We start from the raw sequence: 17,809 nt of genomic DNA, 5'->3' as shown, positions 1-17,809 counted from the left end.
ATAGACCTAAAACAAATGACATATCAACAGTAAATGGCAATTTTAACATACCTTTCTAAGGAAATGATAGAATAAAGACAAAAAAAAAAATTAGGATTTCAAAAACACTGTTGACAGATGATTTTATTGACATTAATATATTCAACAACTGTAAAGGGTACGTTTTTTTAGTGCACATGGAACATTCACCAAAATAGATCACAGGCTGAATCATAAGCAAAACAAAAATTTCAAAGGATTGAAAGCATGTCAGTATGTTCTCTGACCCTGAATTAACTAGAAATCAATAAAAAGAGATTAAACTGAAAATATCCAAATATTAGAAAATTAACACACTTCTAAGTAACCCATAATTCAGAGATCAAGACAAAAATCAGAAAATGTTTTGACCTCAAGAATAATGAAAATACATTTAATTTTCATGAAATGAAGCTAAAGTACACACAGCAAATTTATACCTTTAAATGAATTAGAAAAGGTTTAAAATCACTTATATAAACTTTTACTTCAAGAAGCTAGATAAAGAGCAAAATTTAAAAAGGCAGAAGTCAGTGGAGCAGAAAACAGAAATACAATAAAGAAAAACAACAAAGTCAAGAGGAAGTCTGATGAGATCAGTGGATTAATTATACACAAAAACTCTTATCAAGACTGATCAGAGAGAGAATAAGTATCACCATGATCAAGAATGAAAGAGGGGCCATAACTATAGATCCTGTAGGCATTAAAAAGGATATAATGAACAACTTTATGCCAAAAGATTGACCATTAAATGAAATGGAAAAACTCCTTTAAGATTACAGTATATTTAAAAACTATCACAAGATAAATGGAAAACCTGAATAGTCCTCTATCATTAAAGAAATTAAATCCATAATTTAAAATCTTCCCACAAATAAAGCTCCAGGTTTATTGGTGAATTTTGCCAAATATTTAGTTTAAAAACTAAACAATTTTATACAAACCCTTTCAGAACATGGAAAATGAATCTTTTACTAACTCAATTTATCAATCCTGATACGAAACTCTAGGAAGGGGCTAATCTTTGCCCCTGAAACCCAAGCCCAAGCTCTCTGGGCCCTTCTGTCTTCTGCACTTCACCTTTGGGTCTCCCAGCAGAGGGGCAAGAGAAAGGTGGTGGGTAGAACCAGGGCCTAGATTATAGCCTCCAAAGTGAATATAGCCTCCCTCAGAAGCCTGGTTTGGGGCTGTAGGGAGAGAGAGGTGGGCAGATATCTGGATTTACTGAGCCCTACGTGCAGCCAACCAAATCCAATGAGAAGGACAGGAGGGGAACATGGCCCACCACCCAGAGCCCTTCCTGAGTAAGGGCAGTTGCTGCAAATCCCCACCATCTGGGGCCCCCGGCAGTAAATCCAAGTGAGTAGTGGGAGAGCTGCAGAGAAGAGCTGAGGGAGCTGGGTGGGGATGAAAGTGCTGGAGTTGAGATGGCTATCTTCAGTTCAGGTCCCTGAAATGGGAGAACTGCAGCCTCAGGGGTAGAGGAAAAGAGGAAAAACAGACAGGCATGCCAAGTGGCCCACATTCAGTTTATTGTTTCAGCTGTAACCAGGAGAGGAAAGGTGAAATTTTCATTTCTCAGTGAGATACTCAGTATTGTCCACTGCCTTCTGAAGGAATTACTCATTACTGTGAAAGAAAACAAAGACACACACGCATAAGGTACTGATAGCAAATAAATTCCCTTCCACTGCAAAACACAAACAGTTGGGGTGCTGGCAAGCAAAAAATTCATATGGCAGAAAAACGAATTCTAGAAAGAATTTTTACAATTTTTCTTGTGATATTATTTGGCTGTAACGTACTCTCTATAGTTTTCTGTGATGTTTGAGGAGCCATCATATTTAATTAGAAGCACTTGCAAATGAGAAAAATCTAACATTGTTTTCCCACATACAATGAAATGTTCATGAATATAACAAGCTAATCTTTGCAATTTTTCAGAAATTTAAATACATGTTAATTGTACTTTTTCCATATCTTGCAGCCAATCATTTTTGGTCTTTCATGTTATAAAGAGTGTTTTTTTTGTCACTTGGAAACTCAGGCCTTAAGCATTGTGCCTCCAGTGCCTAATGGATAAAGTGGCCCTGATTATGAATTAATTTTATAGATTAATTTACATGTCAGACCTTATTAGATTCAATTCTTTAATTTTATTCTGTCCATAAGAGCAAGTTCCAAACAAACTTAAGAGAACTTTACTAAACTGAAGAAAAAATTTTAAGTGATTTAAATACCCATCAATAACAAGATTAGTAAAGATTAATGAATTATTTTTGGTGTAATAATTTACCAATTCATCTATCCAATAAATACTTAGGAATTGTGAATTTCAGTTTAATTTCAAACATTTATTTTGAGAGACACATCCTAACGTACTTGCCTACTGTTTTACGTTTGGGTGCTTTCCTGTGATTTGGATCTAAATAAGTAAGGAAATAATGCTTTGGTTTGATACAATACAATCTGACAATATTATGTTATAATTTATGGCAGTTTCTTCCTCTTTCAAAATTTTGCTAAAGGAGAAATATCTGCAGAATTTCTATTTTTATATTAATTATTACCAAAAGTCAAAATCAAATTCTTGGGCCTCTTTTCTATTTTTATATCCACAGATTTCTTATTTCTGATTTCCCAACAAAAAGAATGAAAAAGAATAAATTGAAGACAAATTAAACGAGGTTAATTGACAGAGAAGATAATATGCACATAGACAGTAAGATTAACAAGAGAATTCAGTGATAATAGTATAATTCTACCCTTCTCATTTTTCCCCTCTACTATTTTTTTATATCTTCAAAACTTATAGGTTTTTCCTATTATTCTGATCACAAAACACCCCTATTTAATGTAGTTAGCTCTCCCCCAAACCAATAGAAGGATTTGTATATCTAGACTTGTGAGTATACTGACATGTACAACCCATTAGATTTGTTTTAAAAAAAAATTATATATATATATATATATATATATATATATATATATATATATATATATATAGTTTTGGTAGTGTTTACCCAAGGAGGTGGTTCTACCAAAATCTCCTATGGTCTTTCCAATTAAAAAAAAAAATACTGAAAATAAAAATTTAAAAAGAATAGGGAAGAAAATACAATGGGTGCTATAACAGTAAAGCACAGCAACTATGTCTGCCCACCTTATTAAATTTAAATGAAAAAAATAACCCAAGATGCTTTTCTGGTATATGTTAAACACGAACTAAACTAATGGGTAAATGTTCCAAATTACACTCTTCAAATGCAATATATATTGTTCTATGGATAACGCCCTCAACTATCCCTCAATCTAGTTGAACACTATTCTAGTTATGTGAATGACAATGTGAATTACATGCTATAATGGGAGATAATGTGAGAGGACAATTGGAGTAGTTAAAACATTAATTCTGTGTGTATGTGAAGTTCAAGAGTAATCGCTCGTTATTAAACAAGTATTTATTGAGCATTTACAATGCTAGGTGCTAACTACAAACTGGTTAGCAAAATACACGTAGCCATTATTCTCAAGCGATCTGAGTATACAGGGAAAGTAATTCTTTCAGGTAAGGGAAAGTTTGGAAGAATTACAGTATTTGAGCATCATATCACAAATCCTTTGGGAATGGTAATAGAGAATAGAGACAATAACAACAACAAAAAATCAGCTTTTTTTCTTCATACTTAGTTTGGAGTAGGTAACTAATGTCCATAAAAGGGTAATTATGTTAGGAGTCAGCCAAAAACAACAGAGAGCATAAAGGATATAGAAATGCTGTAACTTCCCTAATGGAGTGGCTGACTTCATCAGGGAGGATAGAAACTGTATAATGTTGTGGTGTAGCCTGAAAACTTGGATATAAAGGCTATTCTGGAAACCAGTGGATTGGCTGTAACTAAAAGAAGACACTTTAAGGAAAAATGCTAGACAGCACAAGAAAACTAAAATTCTATAAGGAGAAAGGAAGGTGAGCAGACCAGTATGTACAGAGGGTGCCAAAAAAAAATGTATACACATTTTAAGAAAGGAAAAAAACTGTATTAATATTGTAATATTCAATATATACCGATAACAAAAGATGAATGCAAGTCATGTGTATACTACATGTTTTTGGCACCTCTGCTATTTGATGACTTCAGAAGGATCATAAGGTCACAACTGTGGAGCATGGGAAACTGAAATTCAGAGAACCCTTGTTAACATAATTGTGAGCTGTTGAGGGGCTGTGGGAAATTTTAGTGTGTTTATAATACTGTCTCTTAGATAAACTCCTCCTATGTGGAATAATCACTCACTCTGTTCTCATATTGAGTTTGTGGCTGTAAATGTAATCTGAACAAAAAAGTAATATTTCCCTTTGTGAATCCCACCATAAAGGATGTAGAAATGCCCTGTTTATGAGTTAGTTTCACAAAATAATTATAAATATATCTTATTAGATTTAGTTTTTTCCTATATATCAAAAGAGTAGGTAGTTAATACAAATTTAGTCAACTGAAGAAAAACAACTGAGTTAATACTTGTTCCTAGAATGGGAAATATTAATAAGTATTTTTAGTGCAATACCTTACCAACTGTGACTGTTCAAAAAACATTAAGCAATTATTTGTTCATTCTTATTTTTAACATATACTTATTTATAAGAAATACTCCTTAAGTTGCTTACCTGCTGGTATACGTTTGGGTGCTACTTTCTGACCTGGATCTAAATAAAAATAAAAATAATGTCTAAGAGTTAATACTAAGAAACTCACCTAATTTAAGAATAAAGAACAGGCCATTTTAAACTAAAACTAACTCTTTTGACATGTGGGGCATGCAAATAAGCAGCACTCTTATTTACCCAACATCAAGTACTACAGTACAAAATTTAAATTCTCCAATATGGAAAAGTATCAAGATGGCAAAGATGCATTATTTTCTTTATCACTTCTAAGCACAGTATGTAAGTTGGACTCTGGATGCCTAAATTTGGCCTTCAGGTTCCAAGCTATCTTTTTATTTGTTGCTATGGAAATTGCCACATTTTGCAAATTAAAATGTGCAGAAGTGGATTTCACTTCAGGAAGTGGATATTACTTCAGGGCAATCTAGCACACTGAACTGAAAGGGAAACTTCCCCTTTCTAGTTGACAAGAAAAGCTCCCCCTTTCTATTCCACAGAAAAGCTGAAGAAAATAGCACAAAAATGTTAATACCCACCTGAGACTGAGAGCCAGAAAAGACTTTTCCTTATTGCAGTAAAATATGATAAACTAGAAGGTCAGAGGGAAAACAGGAGCAAAAGCTGAATGACTACAAGGGGATCTGAATTACTTACACCCTAAGAGATATGGTTCTAATAACCTTAGCTTGGAAGGAGTTGTCAGCACAGATATTTCGATTTTAGAAAGTTAGAATGAAGCCCAAGATTGGTAGTCTTGAATGGGGATAATAAAAACTATGGCCACTAGAAATTCAACAGATTGTTTCAGCCATGTGGATGGAAAAGGATCACGAAGATATGCAGAACCCCAGGTCTGCACCATGTAAAGGAGCAGGACCTTAATTCAATTCTACTATCCATAAATTTAAACCAGCAAGCATAGAAAATACTGAAACATTCATGCCCCAAGACAAGCAAACCTGACACATTCCCCTCTTTCTAATGTATGTCGCAGAATTCCCATGAGAAAAATCACTGCTCCTGAGAAGGAATTGACAAATCTACACAACAAACTACTGCCCACAGCAACAGCTCAGCAGAAAAATTTACATATTAAAATCAATGGATAATATGAAAATCTTTTATAGAAATGTTTAGGATCTCCAGATAGATCAAGTCAGAAATAAGGGAAGAAAAGAATAGCTGTTAAGAGAAGGGGGTGATTTGGAAACTCATATAAGGATGTCAATATCACACAGAGAGGTGGAAAAGCATAACATACGAACAGCCAGGTTAAGAAACATAGAGGCTAAAATGAGATAACTCTCCCAAATATAGTCACTTTAGATGGAGAAAATAAAAAGAATGGGGAAGAGTAAATAATTGAAGAGATAATGACTGAAATTTTACCCAAAGGAATGACCTGAGTGCCTATATCTAAAGACTATATTGAATCCACAGCTGGATAAATAAAAACAAATTCTATCAGAACATATCATAACAAAATAAAATATTTAGGACAAAGAGAAAAACTTAGAAGTCATTTAGAGGAAATAGAAGGAAATAAGTAAATTAATCAGACTGACAACTGAGGTCTAATCAATGACAGTAAGTCATATTACAACAACACAGTACTTTAAAAGAGTTGTGGAAAGTGGCTCTCGACTAGAAGTCTGTTTAACTACGCTATCTTTCAAAGATGAGTGTGAATAAAAGACACATTCGGGCATTTAACACAAAATGCTTATAACAACACACACTAAGTAAAACTAAAAGGTTGTACCTCAGAAAAAAGGAAATTGAAATAAAAATTTTAAATGGATTCAAGAATGAATACTGAGCAAAAAAAAAATTGGTAAATATATTGTTATACCCTAGTAAGTATTCATTTAATATCAAAACGATGACAATAATAATAGTACCATGTTTCCCCGAAAATAAGACCAGGTCTTATATTACTTTTTGCTCCAAAAGACGCATTAGGACTTATGTTCAGGGGATGTCATCCTAAAAAATCATGCTAGGACTTCTTTTCTGGTTAGGTCTTATGTTCAGGGAAACACGGTAACAACAGTGACTATTGGAGAGGGAGCCATGTTGGTAAAAAAAAACCAAAAAAGCACAGAACTTGAGTCAAATGACAATATGTGAGAGATTATTGACTGAAGTTTGCAGCTAAATGATCTAAAACCTTTCTATTGTTTGGGAAAAGATTGGAAATATTGACCGAATTTAGACATTTAAAAATTAATTATACTACAGTGGTATTAACATAACCCATACTGGGATTCATCCTGTTTCTCTGCATTCTTTGACTTAACAGTCTTTCCTACTGACTTTCCACCAGAAAAGATTATTCCAAAAATAAATAACCTGAAAACTATAGTGGATGTTATGTCAATAAAGCAGAGTAAAAGAAAGCCTTGGAGCAAGGTCCAAGATGGCAGCATATGTTGACACTGACCTTGCCCCCTCACAAGAATACATTGAATGTATACCTACATTTAGAGCAAGAAGACTGAAATTACATCAAGCATATTTTGTGACCACAATGGCACAAACTAGGAAAAAAATTGGAAAAAACAAAAACACATGGAGATTAAACAACATGCTTCTAAACAACCGATGGATCAAGGAAGAAAGAAAACAGGAAACCAAAAACTACCGTGAGACAAATGAAAATGAAAACACAATCCTACAAAATCTATGGGCTATAACAAGAGCAGTTATAAGAAGAAAGTTTATAGCCATACACGCCTACCTCAAGAAACAGGAAAAATCCCAAATAAACTATATAAATTTACACCTAAAGAAACTAGAAAAAGAGGAACAAACAAAACCCAAAGGAAGTAGAAGGAAGTAAATAAGAAAGATCAGAGTGGAAACAAATGAAATAGAAAATCAACAGAAAAGATTCATGAAACTAAGAGTTGGTTCTTTGAAGGATACATAAAATGGATAAGCCTCTGCAAGACTCATCAAGCATAACAGAGAGAACACAAATAAATAAAATCAGAACTGAAGAGGAGAGATTACAACTGACACCACAGACAAAGGATCGTTAAAGAAAACTATGAACAATTATACGCCAACAAATTCAACAATCTAGAAGAAATGGATACATTTTTAGACACATACAATCTTCCAAGATGAAACCAGGAAGAAACAGAGAATCTGAGCAGACCAATTACTAGTAATGAAACTGAAGCAGTAATCAAAAAACTCCCAACAAACAAAAGCCCAGGAGACACAGCTTTAGAGGTGAATTCCAACAATCATTTAAGAAAAATTAGTACCTATCCTTCTTAAACTTTTCCAAAAAATTGAAGAGGAAGGAATGCTTCCAGACTCAGTCCACACGGCCAGCATTACACTGATACCAAAACCCGACAAAGACACTAGATAAAGACGCGAGATAGAGAGAGAGAGAGTAAGAGAGTGAGAGAGAGAGAGAGAGAGAGAGAGAGAGAGAGAGAGAGAGAGAGAGAGAGAATGAGAATTGTAGGCCAATATCCCTGATGAACGTAGATGCCAAAATTCTCAGTAATATACTAGCAAACCAAATTCAACAGTATATTAAATGGATTATACAACATGATCAAGTGGGATTTACACCAGGGATACAAGGGTGGTTCAACATCCACAAAACAATTAATGTGATTCATCATATCAACAAAGCCAAGGATTAAAAACATATGATTACCTCAAAAAATATAGAAAAAGTATTTGACAAAATTCAATATCAATCTATGATACAAACTATCAACACAGTGGGTAAAGAAGAAACTACCTTAATTTGAAAAAGGCTATATATGGCAAACCCACAGCTAACATCACACTCAATGGTGAAAATCTGAAAGTTTTTTGTTTAAGATCAGGAATAAGACAAGGATGCCCATTCTCACCACTATTATTCAACATAATATTGGAAGTCCTAGCCACAGCTATCAGATTCAGCCAAGAAAAAGAAATTAAAGCATCCAAATTAGAAAGAAAGAAGTAAAACTGCCGTTATTTGTAGATGATATGATACTATATAGAGAAAACCCTAAGGAATCCAATAAAAGTTAATAGAATTCATAAAAGAACTCAGTAAAGCAACAGGATACAAAATTAACATACAGAAATCTGCCATGTTCTTATACACTAATAATGAACAATCAGAAGAAGAAATTAAGAAAACAATCCCATTTACAATTACATCAAAAAGAATACAATACCTAAAGATAAATTTAATCAAGGAGTTGAGAGACATATACTCTGAAAAATATGACACCAAAGAGGACACAAATAAATAGAAGGATATATACACCGTGCTCATGGATTGGAATGATTGTTTAACTGACCATACTACCCTAAGCAATCTACAGGCTCAGTAGAATTCCTACTAGTAAAATGCCAATGACATTCTCCGAACTAGAACAAATAATCCTAAAAATTGTATGAAACCACAAAAGACCCTGAATAGCCAAAGCAATCTTGAGAAAAAAGAACAAAGTTGGAAATATTACATTCCCTGATCTCAAACTGTACTATTAATACAAAGATATAATAATCAAAACAGTATGGTACTGGCATAAAAACAGACACATAGATCAATGGAACAGAATAGAGGGCCTAGAAATAAACTGTCCCTTATATGGTCACCTACTGTATGAAAAAGGAGGTAAAATATACAATGGAGTAACAACAGCTTTTTCAACAAGGGGTGTTGGGAAAATTGGACAGATACATGCAAATAATAATAATAATAAAACTGTACCACTCTCTTACACCATCTATAAAATTAACTCAAAATGGGTCAAAGACATAAATGTAAAGCCTGAAACCATAAAACTCCTAGAAGAAAACATATGAAATAAACTATTTGACATCAGTCTGAGTAATATCTTTTTGGATATGCTCCTCAAGCAAGGGAAACAAAAGCAAAAATAAACAAATGGGAATAAAAAGCTTCTGCATAGTGAAGGCAACCTACTGAATGGGAGGGTATATTTGCAAATGGTAGATCTGATAAGGGGTTGATATCCAAAATATGTAAGAAGCTAATGCAACTCAATAATTAAATAACAAACAATCTGATCAAAAAATGGGTAGAGGACATGGAAAGAAATTTTCTCAAAGACGACAAACAGATGGCCAACAGACAAATGAAAACATGCTCAGCATCATTAAGCATCAGGGAAATGCAAATCCGGGAAATGCAAATCCAAATCACAATTAGATATCTCCTCACACCAGTCAGAATGGCTATTATCAAAAAAAGTCAACAAATAACGTGTTGGCAAGGATCTGGAGAAAAGGGAACCCTTGTGCACTGATGGTGGAACTCCAAACTGGTGCAGCCCCTGTGGAAAACAGTATGGAAATTCCTCAAAAAACTAAAAGTAGATATACCATATGACCCAAAAATTCCACTTCTGGGTATTTATCCAAAGAAAATGAGAACACTAATTCAAAAAGATATGTGCACCCTTATATTCATTGCAGCATTATGTATTTTACAAATTGCAGCAATTTAAATAATGCCTAGAAAATAATTGTGAATTATTAATTTATTCTTAACTTTCAACACATATCTTAAAAAACCTTCTAATTTACTTACCTGGTGGTATATGAGTGAATGCTGTCTTCTGATCTGGATATTTAAAAAAAATAAATAGAAAATAAAGTCTCAAATTAGTCCTAAGAAAGCTTGCCTACTACATTAAAGTAGTATTAAAAGTCAGGCCATTTTATAAGCAGTAGTATCTCTTTTATAAGACTAGCTACCAATAAAGAAAGTAATGTCCAAGGTCACTGAACAAAAGTATCACATAGAAAACCAGGAACCTTAAGTCTTTAACAACTATAGTTTCGGGATATCAATTCATGCTTCCTTTGAATTCTAGATCTCCAGGTGTAACAAGTGCTGTAAAAAATGTATGACTTAAGAGGGTAAAACATGAAATAACTTCCACAGGGAGGATTCTATGAAGCAGGATGTGAAGAATTCTCACGAGACACTAACTGCTGCTTGAGATGGCCTTACAATCAAAGAACAAAAGCCACTAAGAGGTAATGTCCACAGCCAGCACAAACTAAAGAATTCATACACCAATAATTATAAGTAACAGAAAAACTTCAAAAAAAAAGAATATTTAGGATTTCCATAGAGATCACTAAGGGAACAGAATCCATTAAACAAAAAAAGACAAAACTAAAAAAAAAAAAAAAAGAATTGCTGATTTTTAAATTGCTTAGGGAGATCACCCAGAACACTAGGTAAACAGAAATATATAAAACACCAACTAAGAAACATGGAGAAATATAAACATAGAAGATTTAGAATGGGGAGAGTCAATATTCAAAGAGACAAAGTCCAGAACTTTTCCAAATTCAAGAAAGGCATGAATCATCACACTAAAAGAAAACACTGGGTCCAGTTAATAATGAAGAAAGAAGAAAAAAAGAAGGTCTCTACCTGAATATATTATAATGAAATAAGATCTCTAAGGACAAAGGAAAAACCTTATAGGCTGTGTTAAGCCAAATTCTAATGATGGCCCCCTAAGATTCCCATTCCTTGGTTATTTAAATACTCTTCTAAGCACTGCTCTGAAGAGAGATTGCAGATGTAATTAAAGTTCCAAATCAGTCGATCTTAAAATACAGAGATTATTTTGGGGGGCCTGACTCAATCAAGTGAGCTCTTTAAAAATGAAGTTTTCAATTTCCTCTTAAGTATCAAGTGAATTAACATTTAAATCTTTTTGATTTAGTCAATTCTATCCTTTGTTATTTTCACAAAATAAATCAATTTGTCTCAAAAAAATTAAAAAATAAATAAGAGTTTTCTTCTGCTGGTGGCAGAAGAGTTAGTAAGAGAGTCAAAGCCTGAGGAAGACTTGACATGCTAGTGTTTCTTTGAAGATGAAAGAAGGTACGTGAGAAGCCATGTGGTTCTAGGGGCAGGGAGGGGCCCCTAGCAGACAGACAGACAGCAAGGAAATAGGTATCTCTGATATCTGCAAGAAATTGGGTTCTGCTTACAACATGAATGAGCTAACAGCCCAGCATGGCCTTCGGGCTTTATGACAACCCAATCAAATCCACCTGGATTTCTGGCTTACAGAACTTCGACATAATAAATGAATATTGTTTGAAGTCATTAACCATGTGGTAATTTGTTACGCAGCAATACAAAAACAAAGGCTACTTAAGATGAAACTCATATGACCTGTAAAGGAATAAATGAATCAACACACTAACAGAAGATTCACCATCATCATCATCAATACATGCCAGGCTGCACTGACATTTCCTCAAATAGCTGAGGCAAGGTAACTCTCAACCTAGAAGTCCATACTACACAAATTCACATTTAGAAGTGAAAATAAACACAATTTCAGACAATAAGATAAACAGCTAACTAACACAGACTCACTGATGGAATTTCTAAGAGATGCACTCCAAAATATGAAGTGAAATTCAAAACAGAATAGTGAGCAAAAAAAGTGGTAAATATGTAGTGAAATCCTAGTGCATTTTGACTAAATATGGTAATGATAACAAAAATGATGACTTATTTGAAGCAGGTTAAAATTCAGGAGTAACTAAATACCAATGAAAAAATATGGAAGAGTGAAAAAAAGAGTATAGGGTTAAATGGGTTAAGATCCATATATTCTTAAAAGACTATAAATACTTAACAATAACAGCACAATCAATATATAATGGAATACAAAAAAGTAGAAAAAATATTGAAAAAGTATAATCAGAAGATAAAAACGGCAGAATTTGCCTAAATATATTGTCAAACATAAGTACGTATATATAAACACATTAAATTAACTACTGAGAAACTCCTGACATTACCTATTTTTAATCCCATTGGCAGGATATTTTTCAGAAGCCAATTTAAAGATTGAAACTAAGATGATGGAAAAGTTATATCAGGTAGATTTACCAGAATGTTGGTATGGCAGTTATAAAACAGTGAGGACGGAATTTATGGTTAAGAAACATTAATGAGGACAAAAATGCTATTTTTAGTAATAAAAAGAACACAGTTAAGACAATGTAATTAGTTTTCCCCAACTCATAACTATTATAGAAATTTATACATGAGCTCTGTCACAATCTATCAAATGTCAGGCATTTGCTTGTTTACTCAAGCTGTGCATGAATATGCAGTCATGCATCATTTAAAAATACTTAACAATATGTTCTGAAAATGCATATGTAGGTGATTTAGTCATGGTGCAAACATCACAGAGTGCATTTACACAAACCTAGATGGCATAGCCTACTGCGCACCTAGGCTACATGATATAGCCTATTGCTCCTGGGCTACAAGACTGTACAGCATGTTACTGTACTGAATACTGTAGGCAATTGTAGCACAACGTAACTATTTGTGTATTTAAACATATCTAAACATGGAAAAAGTACAGTGAAAATATGACATAAAGGATAAAAAGTGGTACACCTGTATAGGACACTTCCCATGAATGGAGTTTGCATGACTGGAAGTTGCTCTACGAGAGTCAGGGCGTGAGTGGGGAGTGGATGTGAAGGCCAGGACATGATGTCCATGACGGCAGACTTCTAAACACTGTCCCACAAGCCCTCCCCCATTCCTTCCCACACGGTCAGAAATAGAACATTGAAGCTGTCAGTGCTGCTCCATGGACAGGGATGTGGGCTGGATTGATTGGAAATATCGAGGAGAAACTGGATGCGTACGTCATAGGTCACCGTAATAGTGACTGTCCGGAGGGAACGAAAGGCGGCTTGAGGATCAGTAAGAAGAACAAATCAAGACGGAGCGATATAGGAACATAAAGGACTGTCATGGCAATGTGGCTTTGGCTATTATATGTTGAAGCAGTGGTCAGATTAAGGAACTTTAATCTGTGGTATTCATTTAAAAAAAGAGGGTGTTTAACAGGGAGAGGATATAGAACTGAGGACACAATATATTGACTTTGGAAATTTGTTTTTGGTTCCACTGACCCTATCTGACACAAAGAGCTCTCTCTGGCATTGAATTGCTGGAAAAAAAATAAAACTTGTCTATGCTGTACATCATTATAACCTGAAAATACCCAGGGTGCCAAAAAAATGTATATAAGTGGACACTGGTCAACATCGCTCAAGCAGTAGTTCGTCGTAATCAGAAGTGTCTGGACGCTGATGGTAACCACTTTGAGCACCTCTTGTAACTGTGGAAGTCATACGTGACTTGTATTCATCTTTCGTTATCGTTATATATTGAGTATTACAATGGTAATAGTTTTTCCTTTCTTAACAAGTGTATACATTTTTTTTGGCACTTTCTGTGTTTTCAAAGTCAGGGACAGGCTGGCTCCACAGTAACCACAAAAAGCTTTTACCAAAATGGCAGTGGCACTTAATACTTGTGAAGGTATCTTCTGTGGACCTGTGTCCTTGTACAGGATCTTAAGTCCTCAGCAAAGAACTTACAACAATGTACTTTGAAGACCACGAAGCTAGATCTGGGAGTGCTGTCGTACCCTCTGAATATACTGTGCAGGGAGGACAGTCTCCACTGTACTGAAACAGGTTAGTGGCTGACTGATTATGAGGTAATTTGTGCACTCAAAACTGAGGTGATGTGAATGAGAGGGAATCTACTGGAAAGCCCCACAGATTTTGCTCCCACCAGAGGAAAAAAATATTTCCTCTTGGACCATATACCCTTTCATTTCTTATAGGAAATTTAGCTCCATTATAATCTTCTGAGACCACCCTCATATATGTAGTACGTTGTTGAATGCAACATCATATGTAAGGCATAGAACTATAATCCAAGTTGGGTCACTTCTAGGCATCATACAGGCATACCTCAGTTTATTGTACTTCACAGATTTTATATATATACATATATACGTATATATATACATATATACACATATGTGTATGTATATATGTATATATGTATATATATGTGTACATATATATACATATATACATATACATATACATATACATATACATATACATATACATATACATATACATATACATATACATATATATACTGAAGGTTTGTGGCAACCCTGCATCAAGCAAGGTTATCAGCATCATTTTTCCAACAGCATTTGCTCATTTTGTGTCTCTGTGTCACATCACAATATTTTAAACTTTCTCATTATTATATTTGTTATAGTGATCTGTGATCAGTGATCTTTGATGTTACTATTGTAATTGTTTTGGGAACCATGAACCTGCCCATAAAAGACGGTGAACTTAATGTTGTGTGTGTTCTGATTGCTCCACTGACCAGCCATTCCCTTCTCTCCCTCTCCTTGGGTCTCCCTATTCCCTGACACAACAATATTGAAACTAGGCCAATTAATAACCCTACAATGGCCTCTAAGTATGCAAGCGAAAGGAAGTGTTTCACATTTCTCACTTTATATGAAAAGCTAGAAATGATTAATTTAATAAGGAAGGCATGTGAACAGGTGAAAACCTAGGCCTCTTGTGCCAAATAGTTAGTCAAGTTGTGAATGCAAAGGAAAAGTTCTTGAAGGAAATTAAAAGTGCTACTCCAATGAACACATGAATAATAAAAAAGCACAATAGCCTTACTGCTGATACGAAAAAAGTTTGAGTGGTCTGGATAGAAGATCAAACCAGCCACAACATTCCCTTAAGCCAAAGCCTAATCCAGAGCAAGGCCCTACCTCTCAATTCTATGAAGGCTGAGATGGGGCAAAGAAGCTACAGAAGAAAAGTTTGAAGCTAGCTGTGTTGGTTCATGAGGTTTAAGGTTAAAATGAAGCAGCCTCCATTACATAAAAGTGCAAGGTGGAGCAGCAAGTGCTAACATAGAAGCTGCAGCAAGTTATCTAGATTTAGCAAAAATAATTAATGAAAGTGGCTACACTAAACAATATATACTCTTTATTTATTTCATTAAATGTATTGGGGTGACAATGATTAATAAAATTATATAGGTTTCAAATGTACATTTCTATAATGCAGCATCTATATATCACATTGTGTGTTCACCACCCAGTCAGTTCTCCTTCCATCACCATAGAAATTTAGATGAAAGAGCCTTATATTGGAAGAAGATGCCATCTAGGACTTTAAGAGTTAGAGAGAGAAATCAATGCCTGGTTTCAAGGCTTCAGAAAACAGGCTGACTCTCACCAGAATGGGGAAACAAAGAAACATGTCCCAAATAAAAAAAAAAAAAAAAAACGAAACCTCAAGAATTGGACCCAAATGAAAGAGAGGTAACCAACCTATAAGAGACAGAGTTCAGAACACTGATGATAAGAATGTTTAAGGAGCTTAGTGATGACACAAAGGATAGAGTAATCATAATGAATAACCACTTAAAACTAAAGAATACCATAACTGAAATAAAGAACACACTTGAAGGAATTACCAGCAGGTTAAATGAGGTAGAGGATCGAATCAGCAACTCAGAAGGCAAGTTAGGAGAGATCACCCAAGCGAAACAACAAAAGGTAAAAAAAAAAAAAACAATGAAAATGGTTTAAAAGACCTCTGGGATAACATCAAGCGCCACAACATGCGCATCATAGTAATACCAGAAGGTAAAGAGAGGGAGCGAAGGATTGAGAACATATTTGAAATCATAATGACTGAAAACTTCCCTAACCTGGTGAAGGAAACCGAAGTACAAGCCCAGGCAGTGCAGAGAGTTCCGACCAAGATGAACCCAAACAGGTCCACATCAAGACACATTCTAGTTAAAATGGCAAAGGTTAAAGACAAAGAGAGAATCCTAAAAGCAGCAAGAGAAAGACAGAGGGTTACATACAAGGGAACTCCCATAAGACCATCAAATGACTTTTCTACAGAAACAATGAAGGCCAGAAGGTAGTGGCAGGAGGTATTCAAAGTGATGAAAAACAAAGGCCTACAACCTAGATTGCTTTATCCAGCAAGGCTATCATTTAAAATTGAAGGAGAGATAAAGAGCTTCCCAGCAAAGAATAAGCTAAAGGAATTCATTACCACCAAGCCAGCATTGCAGGAAATATTAAAAGGTCTTCTGTAAGCAGAAGAAAGACGAAAGCAATCTAACTACAAATAACAAAATGGCAATAACTATGTACCTATCAATAATCACTTTAAATGTAAATGGATTAAATGCTCCAATCAAAAGACATAGGGTGGCTGAGTGGATAAGAAAACAAGACCATATGCTGTATATGCTGTATACAAGAGACTCACCTCAGATCAAAAGACACATACAAGCTGAAAGTGAAGGGTTGGAGTAAGATATTTCATGCAAATGGAAATGAGAAAAAGGCTGGAGTTGCAACACTTATATCTGACAAAACAGACTTTAAAATAAAGAATATATTAAAAGACAAAGATGGGCACTACATAATAATAAAGGGATCGATCCAACGAAAGGACCTACCCTAGTAAACATCTATGCACCCAATATAGGAGCACCTAAATATATAAAACAGATATTGACTGACATAAAGACAGAGATCAACAGTAACACTATCATAGTAGGGGACTTCAACCACCTCTGACAACCAGGGACAGGTCTTCCAGACAGAAAATCAATATGGAAACAACAGCCTTAAATGACACATTGGACCAGTTGAATTTAATTGGTATTTTCAGACATTTCACCCCAAAGCTGCAGAATGCACGTTCTTCTCAAGTACACATGGAACATTTTCCAAGACAGACCACAGGTTAGGCCACAAAACAAGTCTCGATAAATTTAAGAAAACTGAAATCATACTAATTGTCTTCTCTGACCACAGTGCTATGAAATTAGAAGTCAACTACAGAAAAAAACTGGAAGACACACAAATACATGGAGGCTGAATAACATGTTACTAAATAATGAATGGGTCAACCATGAGATCAAGGAAGAAATCAAAATACATCTCGAGAAAAATGAAAATGAAAACACAATGACTCAAAATCTATAGGATGCAGCAAAAGCAGTCCTAAGAGGGAATGTTGTTTTGCTTCAAAGACTATAAAATACCTGGGAATAAATTTAACCAAAGAAGTAAAAGATCTGTACTCAGAAAATAATAAGACACTGAAGAGAGAAATTAAAGAAGATACAAATAGATGGAAACACATACCATGTTCATGTACAGGAAGAATTAATATAGT

At 34.6% G+C, this 17,809-nt stretch overlaps 1 long non-coding RNA gene across 1 annotated transcript; it reads right to left on the bottom strand.

Annotated features, from left to right (window-relative positions):
* Positions 1–564: 564 nt before the first annotated feature.
* Positions 565–10,399, bottom strand: LOC148755111 (uncharacterized). Its single transcript, XR_016019351.1, has 3 exons — positions 10,275–10,399; positions 4,691–4,729; positions 565–1,650 (listed from the first exon to the last, which is right to left on the bottom strand). It is a non-coding gene; the product is annotated as an uncharacterized LOC148755111 (long non-coding RNA).
* Positions 10,400–17,809: the final 7,410 nt, after the last annotated feature.

Source organism: Rhinolophus sinicus, chromosome 16 (genome assembly GCF_057876585.1).
Source record: "Rhinolophus sinicus isolate RSI-liver-muscle chromosome 16, RSI-T2T, whole genome shotgun sequence".
Lineage (NCBI taxonomy): Eukaryota > Metazoa > Chordata > Mammalia > Chiroptera > Rhinolophidae > Rhinolophus > Rhinolophus sinicus.
This window is presented reverse-complemented; position numbering and strand designations above follow the sequence as displayed.